The following is a 9,670-nucleotide window of genomic DNA, read 5'->3' on the forward strand; positions in this document are numbered from 1 at the left end:
ATAAGAATAATAATGATAGCACATCTCCGTATCGTATCAGTGTTATAAATAATTTTCGCGGAACCAAACATCCGCGTAAACAAGCCCATATACACGATAGTAAGAAGCGTAAACTTCCTGCTGCTGAACTCTCGGTCTTGTTTGTCGTTTTCCGCTGGCTGAAATCCTCCCTGAAGCAAAAGCCAGCAACTAGGCAGCGCAGCTGGTATAGTAATTAACTTCTATAATGTGACAATAATTACCTCATTAGCTCGGGCAGCTTATCCGTTGAACAACCAACCCCCTAGGTATTACCGTGTGCACCCGAAAGCAATTGACTAAGAATGTTGCGAGCGATGAGCAAACACAGCCATTTACCGTTCAGTAGGTTCAACAATTGTGCGTGGTTCACCATAAGCGAGCCATCTTAGCGAGGGATAGATTAATGTAAGCAGCAGCTTAATTTATATCTTTCTTTAACAACCGAAGATGTAACAAGCAAACTTTGCAAAAATACACTTCCAATTTCTTGGCTAAAAGTGGCTTCTTCGCTCACCAATCTAGCCGTAAAACGGTTGCCAAGAAGCTTAATGCATTCATGACGGTTGACGAACGTTGTGTGTCGGTACGGTACGGGAAACGATTGGGTGCTAATTTTATGGGTGCTGCGGCTGCCGTGTGCGGTTGGTCCTCAGGTGTCATGTCCGCGGTTTGTCATAAAACGTGTGTTCTAAATAACACTCCGATTATGCTCGTCCAAGCTTGCTCCGTGTGTCAAGGACCGTGCGCGATTGAAGGGTGCGCCGAACCGTCGGTGAGCAGATTTGGGGGAATGGAGATGAAGATAAGTGGAGCGCGCGCACTACCCTTTGCCGCCATTGCCCCGGGCTTGTTCCACTGAGCGTAAGATGATCTTGAGAAGGTTTATTTGTGATCGTGAGTTAAGAAGATAATGTTTCGATACAAGCAAGCTTGTGGCATTGAAGTTAGTCATTTAACCGTGGCATCTTTTGCTTTGTAAATAATTGCTTTGAATGTGTTGTTTAAACCCAGTTGATCGAACAAATATACATAATTTGTAACGATTTCGTATTCTTTTTGGGTTGGATGTAAACGTTTGAGTTTTATTTGTAACCTACCAGTAGCCATCAGTTCCCCTACAGTACCACAGTGTAGAGTAGTGTCTTACCACATGCCATTAAGGTTAATCGAAACCGGCGGCAATAAACGGACTGTCCACGGACTGTGGCAGCAGCCAGACGGACGACTGCTCTCCGGCGGTGGCCAATATAGTGAACTTAAACGATACCAATGTAGCGCATTAGCTTTAACGTTCAAGCCAACCTCCGCACTTGAGCAACGCACCGGGGCCGGATGAAACGATTCCGTCCGATGGAGAAGATCTTGGCTGTGCAACGGCAAGTGAGGGTTCGGATGAGGGTGGCTGCTGCTGCAGGGAGACGAGCTGAGTGGGTGTGTGATTTCACGGACGGCGCCACGGTGATTGTCGTCCAATGTAGTACTACCAAGGAAAATGCATCAGCATAATGCAGCGTGGGGATGTTATTGAGGTACGCATATTGAGATCAAGGAAATTAGTTTGTAGCACCGTGCTAGGGTTTTTATTTCTTTTGCCTGTGTTTGCCCTTTAACTGGATTGGCATTGTGGCGGGGTGGGAAGGACAGATTGAATGTTAGGTGTTGTATGGAAAAGGCAACATTTTATAATGCGTATACTGAAGCTTTTGTGTATTGTTGGCCCTACTAGCTCCAAAAGTTACTACTAGCTGATAAAGTTAATAGCGACAAAACAATCTTTGTAAGACTATATTACGTTGAGACACAACCACCTCATCAAAATTCTAGTTACACAAAGTTGTGAGGTAAAACAATAAAAATACACGTGAAAAAAAGAGTCATGTTTCCGCCCGGGTTCGAACCGGGGACCTTCTGCGTGTGAAGCAGACGTGATAACCGCTACACTACGGAAACGCTTGAAGAAGGAGGTGCCAAAACGGAATCAGTATCTAAGGCGCTCACGCAGCAACTCATGCGCTTGCTTGTTGCTCAAAATAGCTTGTCTTCAATTCGTTATGATTGCTTAGTCGTAAGTCGTACTGTCGTCAAAAGTATAAAAAAAGAATTGAATATTTTTGGTATTACATATCTTGAACAAAGATATTTGTTTGTTTTAATTTCACTACTTAAAAAAATACTATTAAATAAAGTAATATGAACGATTTTTTGATATTCATACGAAACAATCAGCCTTTACCGATTAGAAATATTTAAGCAAAGATCATATTTATGAACAATACAGCAACAACGACTGCTTACCATACGCTGCCAATCGCTTAATTGTTAAATCGTAATCCATCGGAGAGTAAGCCCGTCTGTGCCGGACAGGAAATCATGCGACCATGTGCCGGCTTAAAATATGTACCGTTTAATACTTCCTCGAATCGACCCCACGACAACATCCCGACAGTCCTAAATACAGTTTCCATCGCACGGTACGGATTTAATGTTGTTATAATGCGATCCCGTCACCTTCCACGAACATGCTCCCTACCGCACTTTGCACGGGCTGGGGCTTGGGAGGGTGCCTCCGTCAACGTTCGGTCGCCGTTTGGCGTTAGTAATCCACGTCCAGTCTTAGGCTACTGCCGTCAGCTGCTGCTGCCGCTGCTGCTGGACGGATTATTGAGCGCCCCGTCGAATGCTGCCAGGGCCCGATGGAGTGAGTGGAGTGAAACGCTTCGAATGGCACAGTGGTTTAGGCTTACATTATCTGGGTCAAATCTTCGACCCCCTCCCCTCGCGACACTCGAGAGCCCGCTGCTGTTGGCTCGTCGAGCATATTAGAATCGCTCGCCAACGCTTTTTTGTGTCATTCTCATACAGCATCGGTTTAAATCGGCTAGATGTTTGATACCAGAGAGAGAAAGAGAGAAAGAAAGAGAGCGTGTACGCGGTGTGAAGAGTTACCTAACCCAACCCGCTTCAAATATTTGCTTATGCATACAGGAAAGGGTCACGAACTGATGGCTCTCTTTTTGAACTTACCTTTTCTCGTTCTATCCTCGAGTTTGGTGTTCATTCGAGCAAAAACGCTATGCACACAAAGGAAAACTAGCGCTAAACCTGTGCATCTTAGAAGTCGATCATTCCCCCCGTAGTCTCCGTCACTATGCACGGAAGTGGCGCAGCTTAGTTTATACGGCGATTCGTTATGCTAGCTGTCCCTCCTCCCAACACCATTCATCGTTTACACAAGTTTCGCACCCGTACATTATCTACCTTATCGCACCTCACACGCACTAGCGATCGATTTCGGTGTCAAACTGTGCCGAGTGTGTGTCGATCGGCACGGTAAGATGGGGCGCGTCTTTTTATGCGTCAGTGGGCAAGCCGCATCTTGTCCTTCCCCCCTCTCTTTACTCACGCATTTTCAACCTCCTTTCAACCTTCCGAAACGAGGTGAAACGCGGACAGGTCACACGGCTTTTTTGAACGGTTATGTCATGGGGTGGCTATGATAGATGGTGTCTCTCGAGGAGATTCAGCAGATGTGGAAAGTTGGTCTCCAGCTGTTATTTCAGTTCTTTTTTTTTTGCTTGTGCGGTCACTGCTTCTCAAACAATCTGAGGGTTTTAAGGCCATCCTTAGCTCTCTCTCTCTCTTTCTCGTTCTATCTCTGCTTCTCTTGATTTGCTTTCGACACGGTTGGGACACGGTGGCGTTGGGATGCCGCATAAAATGTAGGCCAGCCTAACCAGCGTCTGCGGGCAGATAAACCCTTAGATCTCATGCGCGACACTATCTATCTTTGTTTGCTCGCACTATCGAACCAAATCTCCAAATCTAAAATGTTCCCGATCGTGAACATTGGGCAAAGAATACTTCAATATATGTGCTTTGGTTTTGTTGGGTCCTTCAAAATGTATGGAAATGTGGGGGAAAGAAATTAGCTATCAGGTGTAAATCAGTTCCATCGGTCGAGCTCCTCCATCCCAGAGCTACTGGTGGAATCTGGATTTGTAGGGTGACGTCTCTGGGCCCACTGTTATACACTGTTATATGACGCTGGCTTTGGGTTACAGCAACCGTTTTGTTACGGCGCAAGGCGGGCATTGGGTTTCGACACGCTTTTTCAATACCATTGAATCTTCTGCCGCTCTCTGTTGATGGATCAGTTCGCATTTGTTTCGGGTGTTACGCAGGGGTTTTTACCAAAAAAAACAGGGCTTAGTTGAATCTTCAAACATGGTCTAAAATGAAAGATGACCTAAAATAGATGCAGTGTTTTTTTTCTGAACTACAAAAAAATCTTTTAAACATCATCAAAAGTTACATTAATGTTATGCAGTGATGGAAACTTCAAGTTGAATTGTACATAGTACGAAATTTGATGAACCGCGGTGAATGAAAATTCGCCCAACACGATTCCGTTTCGACACAACATCGTTTTGCCCATCCATCGACTGACCCCTGCGCGCTGCATAGTGAAAGTTTGTTGGAAAATGTCGAAACTGTCCATACACACAACACTACTCCGTACAGCTGAATCGAACATTTTGCACTGCGCTCTCGTCTCGTCTCGCCATGGGAGGGAAACGGATTGCGTCGCGCACTGAACGTTCGACGCGTCGTTCTAGTCCTCCCCCCCCCCTCACGAACGGGTCTTGTGGGCCGTACGCTGTTGCTCTTTTCGATCGTCTCCGGATCGTCTGCGGTGGCCTAGATCAGCATACTACTGCCACTACTGGGGCTCTTGAATCATGGTTTTGCATTCCCGCTCCTCTCTCCGCCCAACTGCACCGTACCGAATAATCATCGTCAGATTCTGCATGTGTAAGAGAAGGGCAACTCGAATTCGAAGATTCAACCACGATCGCTTCCTGCCAAAGCAGCATCAGCGCAGCTGAATTGTGTGTCTGCGAGGGAGCGTTGTGGGGTGGCTGTAAAGTAATGCTCCTTGCACACGTACCAAGGGCGCCGACCGGTCGGGATGGCCTTTTAAAGATGGCGGTTTCGTTCGTTGATCACCCAGCGCGCCCTGACGTTGGAAGACTTGTTACAAATCTGGAACACACACAAGGGCCAGCTTTGCCGCTGGTAGGGCATAGGAGGGAACAGGGGGAAAGTAGGGACCAGATTGAGATAGCGTTGTTGTTGTTTGCTTGCTTGGGTCCTAGAATCGGTCGGTGTTGTATCAGGCGAGTGTCGGTGAAATTGTACCTACCTTCATTTCGATATTCCCGCCATTGGAATGTTTAGTCTCTCGGGGTTGGGTAGTCTTCCCGGTACACGAAAGAGGTCAGATGTAAAATTAGAATTCGTTCAATGGCCTGCATTAGCTGCTGCGTGTTATTCTGCGTTCCGAGAGCATTTCCGAGAGCCGGGTGACCGCATTTTCGGAACGCAATAAACGCAACTTGAAGGCATCTCGGGTGCTACTGATGCTAGCATTAGAGAAATAAGGACTTTATCACACAGATACTCTCGTGTTTGGTCGTCAATAACCAATAGAGGGAAAAGAGATTCACTTTCGAAGAAGGCTGTGCATAAAGTTACCTTTGAAGATTCGTTGTGAATTGTTGAACTTTGATTTGATTCCAAACAAGAAACGGTAATCATCGTGAAGCTATCTTGAATTCTCTTGTGGTGCATGATGCTGAAATTGAATAGCTTAGCTACCTTTGCCTCTACCGTCCTCCGTTGCTTTGTCGAATCATACTTCACCTTACACTCCATCTAATCTCATTCATTAAAGATATTTACTCTCTGCAGGCACATGGGCATATTGATGCTATCAAGCAACGCCTCATTTACTCCCAATTCCTCCTCCCCCAGCTCGCTCGTATGTTGACGATGCAATCTCTGTCATCCTTCACCCGTGGTGAGATTTCGAATCGTGCCCATGCGTGGGCGGAACAACAATCATTGCTCATTGCTGCTCACTTTCTTCGGGCGCGTCGCGCGTGCTCCGGCAGCCGGCTCCAGCTCGGCATGGTATGCAAATTTATGAAAATGATCGCTAATGGTGGGCTGGGGCAGCAGGCAGCCCTCCTGCGATAATCTGTGCGTCGGCAGTGCACGAGCCGGCCGGGCTGGCGGGGGCGAGCGTACAGCAGTGTAGTAGAAAGCTTCTCCCGTAAGCAGGTCACGTCACGGTCCAGCTTAACGGAGCAATCTATCAAAGCTGTTTTGTAAATTTCCCAAAGGTAAAAGGCAGGAAAGCGATAAATAATGGCACACACAGAGCCGATCGCAAAACGCTCGAACGACGACGGGGTGGACGCTTTGCCGTGTGGCGGAAAGCGCAATCCCTCATGTCGGGGCTGGGAATAGCCGGGCATGCGAGAGGGGAGATTAGTGTGTTTGCGAGCTGTTTGACACGATTTGTCTGCCTTTTGTCAGCCGAATCTAGCGTTGGATCGAGCGGGCAAGCGTGATTTGATCTTTATGACCGTCTAATGGAGTATGAAAGTACATGATCGAAATCACACCGAGCACTACAAAAGAGATTACAGTCAATGTTTATTCTGATATTGATGATAGATTGGAGTAACCGTAAGAATAATTGTAGCATTTTAGTGCTTTTAGTACTTAAACGGGAGAGAATTAAAAACAAACAATCCTCATCTACCACGAAATGAATCCACATCCTCTAATTGAAACATCAACAATAGTGCTTGGTGCTTACACATATCGTTCATTGGGTCACAATTTAGGCAATCGTTTCTAGGCTAAATGCTTAATTAACATTATACCAACTTCATCACGCTACTTGTGGCCTAATTATGTTGCAAATTCATGCTCTTCTACCCCACTTTTCAGGCTTAGTGTGAATGGGATCCACGGCTTTAGTCGCAAATTAAGCCGCCACACCTTTACCTTTTCAACCAACATTCGGTAGCTCTTAATTTCGGCCAGTGATAAGGCAAAATGGGCAATCCCTAACCTCTGTGCCTTTTCCGCATTAAAACCGCGTGCAAATACTCACTCAAGAACCCCTCCGTGTTTCAGCATTGAAATAGTGTGCTATCGACGGCAGAGTACTGCGAACGATTTTACTGCCCTGTGTCCAGGGCCGGCTAGGTAAGGAAATCGGAACCAGAATCAGCAAAACAGCTCGCCCCCTTTCTCTACCGTAGAAAAATCCTTGATGATCCACCGCATCGTGCACCCACTCGCAACGCTTCCCCATGCGTGCTTACCTGGATGGAAGTGAAAATTGAGGTCGCCGCGTCCGATAATCTTTCGCAAGCTCTCGTTCGCGTCGTGTTGAAACGGCGGCCGAGAAACAAGTCCACACCGCGCGGTTTGACCTGACGGACGTGCCTGTGCGGCGGCAGTTCTTGTCGTCCTTTGCTTTGAGTAGTGCTTGTAGTAGGAGAGGAGGGGGTGTGAGCCCGGTGTACCTAAATCGCATGATGACGGGGTAGGAAGCGAGTCGCTTATTGGAATGAGGTTGGGAAATATTACTTTAAAAAAAGAGGAACGATTTCGAATCATGCGCTAGTGAGCGTCAATCCAGGGACGCTTGGGTCCTTCGCTTTGTTCCCATTGGATGGTTTCACCATTTCTACCGACTCAATTATAGGGCCGCCGCTACAGTCCAGATCCTGTTCGACGTGCCAGTTCATCATCGCTTCGTTGCGCAGTGATCGATGACGAATCGGCGCTTTGAGGACCAGCAGGACGGCATTCGGCTCAATTTGCCGTTCCCAGGAGTGTGGTGAGAAAAAAAGATTATCAGACAAAAAAACAACAACATTAAAACAAAGGTTATTGAGAATGGAAAAGCAAAAATAAAGCCAAACCGCAGCGTAACAGGAAGAGTCAATCTGGGAGAAGGTCTCGTTTGCTCGGCAGTCCTCACTCCCGCTTCGGGTCGCGCATCAGGCGGATTGATTCCCTTCGCTGCTGCTGTGTTCTCGTATTCGGACCTGCGGTTTTTGGGGGATACCACATCCTCACGGCCGAAAGTAGTACGCGGGGCAGTAAAAGGCGGCCAGGCTCGACCGGGGCAGTAGTAGCGTGTATAAACTCCCCGAAGGTATTTCGGCAGTAGGTCAGGGGTAGCGAGCCATCGGGTGTGCGCGCACACACACACACAGTGGCGTGGCTGGTGACCGGAATCCGGTGGGCTGCCGGTTCGATGGCCCTGATCCGAATAAGGGATCTGCCGTGGGGTTTGCAGCCTTTGTTTCGGTTCGGGTCTTTGTGGTCTGTGCAGTCGCGAGAACCTGTATAGTGTGATGCAGCATTACTTTCGATGCGTCGCCAAGTAGTTCGCCTACTTTGCTCGGTCCTATTTTATGCGAGCGTAGTGTAGCTCCATAACGCGGCCAGCCAGTGGCAAACATCGTCCCATCTCTCTTTCTCTCTCTCTCTCTCTCTCTCTCTCTCTCTCTCTCTCTCTCTCTCTCTCTCTCTCTCTCTCTCTTTGCCCTACGTTTGGTGACGTTTGATCAAAAGCGATCATAAATGTTGAGAACACACAGTAATGAACGGTTTCGCGATGGGAGCGCTACTGGAATTCCCTAGTGCGCTCCACAAACTTCTTCGGGGCCAATAAATAAGCATATTTATTGCGGGGTTTTATTAATTGATTCTAGCACCTCTTTCAGCCGGCGACGGTGCAGCTACTGAAGCAGTACAAATGCTGTGCGTGTGTGTGTGTGTGTGCTGCAGCTTGTTTGTGTCTCTCGTTCTCATTAAGCGTGGAGTCATAAAATCGGGTAACAAAACGCTCTCAACACGCTTCACCAATTAACTGAGGGTGCGTTATTTTGTTGCTTTGCACTGCTTTTACGAGCCAAGCAGCTTTCCTCTGGTTCTTCCCTTCAAACCATTGCCATCGCCGTATGGAAAAGATGCAAGGGAAAAGTGAAATGTGGCGCCGCGCGCACAGTTGTAGCCTCTGGTAACATTCGGTGGTGAATTTAGCTCCCCGCAGCTTGATCACGCTCACGTACGGTTGATTTCTGTTCGCACACGTTGGCGTAATTGATGAATGAAATGGTTCGTTTTTCCCTTCTTCGCGACAGTTTACTGCAGCGATAGCTGCACTTCGAGCCTGTTTTCTGCCCTGTACCATGATGACTAAGATTTACGTTTCGCGTGTTAAATGTATGCTCTCGGTATAATTTTATTGGTAAAAGCACTCGTTGGTAGAAGCATCTATTTTGATTTTGTTTTGCTTTTTAGAAACGAAGACGTCACCTGAATTGTCAGCAATCAGGCTAATCATAATGCCTTTACTGCTTTAAACTGATTCTGATACTAAATTTATTTATAAATAAGTTATTGAGTTCCTTTAGAAATGTGAAATATTTCAATACTTCTTCCACAATAAAAATAATTTTGAAACGTATGATTGGTTGTAAACGACTATTCCCAAGACTTTGGAGATCAATAAGATGTATCTGTATGTTCGCGTTACTAGGTACAAACGTGTAGATAGCAAAGTGACAACAACGCTTTGTCTTACCAAGCAATACATGGATAATCCTAACAAATTCTTAAGAACATCGAACTATTTTCTTCAAAAATTAATTAGTTTTTGTTCGCAATCCTCACAAAACCAAATGTACCCGCCAGCTAATAGATAACGTGAAACGCACGTGTAGCAGTGCATGCACATCGCTGGATAACATTGCGTGTGATCGGTTCAAGTTTG

General features: G+C 46.6%; 1 non-coding gene across 1 annotated transcript; it reads right to left on the reverse strand.

Moving 5' to 3' along the window:
* Positions 1-1,898: 1,898 nt before the first annotated feature.
* On the reverse strand, positions 1,899-1,971 carry Trnav-cac (transfer RNA valine (anticodon CAC)). The gene has a single exon. It is a non-coding gene; the product is annotated as a tRNA-Val (tRNA).
* Between the last annotated feature and the right edge of the window lie 7,699 nt (positions 1,972-9,670).

Source organism: Anopheles gambiae, chromosome 2, assembly GCF_943734735.2.
Source record: "Anopheles gambiae chromosome 2, idAnoGambNW_F1_1, whole genome shotgun sequence".
Classification (NCBI taxonomy): domain Eukaryota; kingdom Metazoa; phylum Arthropoda; class Insecta; order Diptera; family Culicidae; genus Anopheles; species Anopheles gambiae.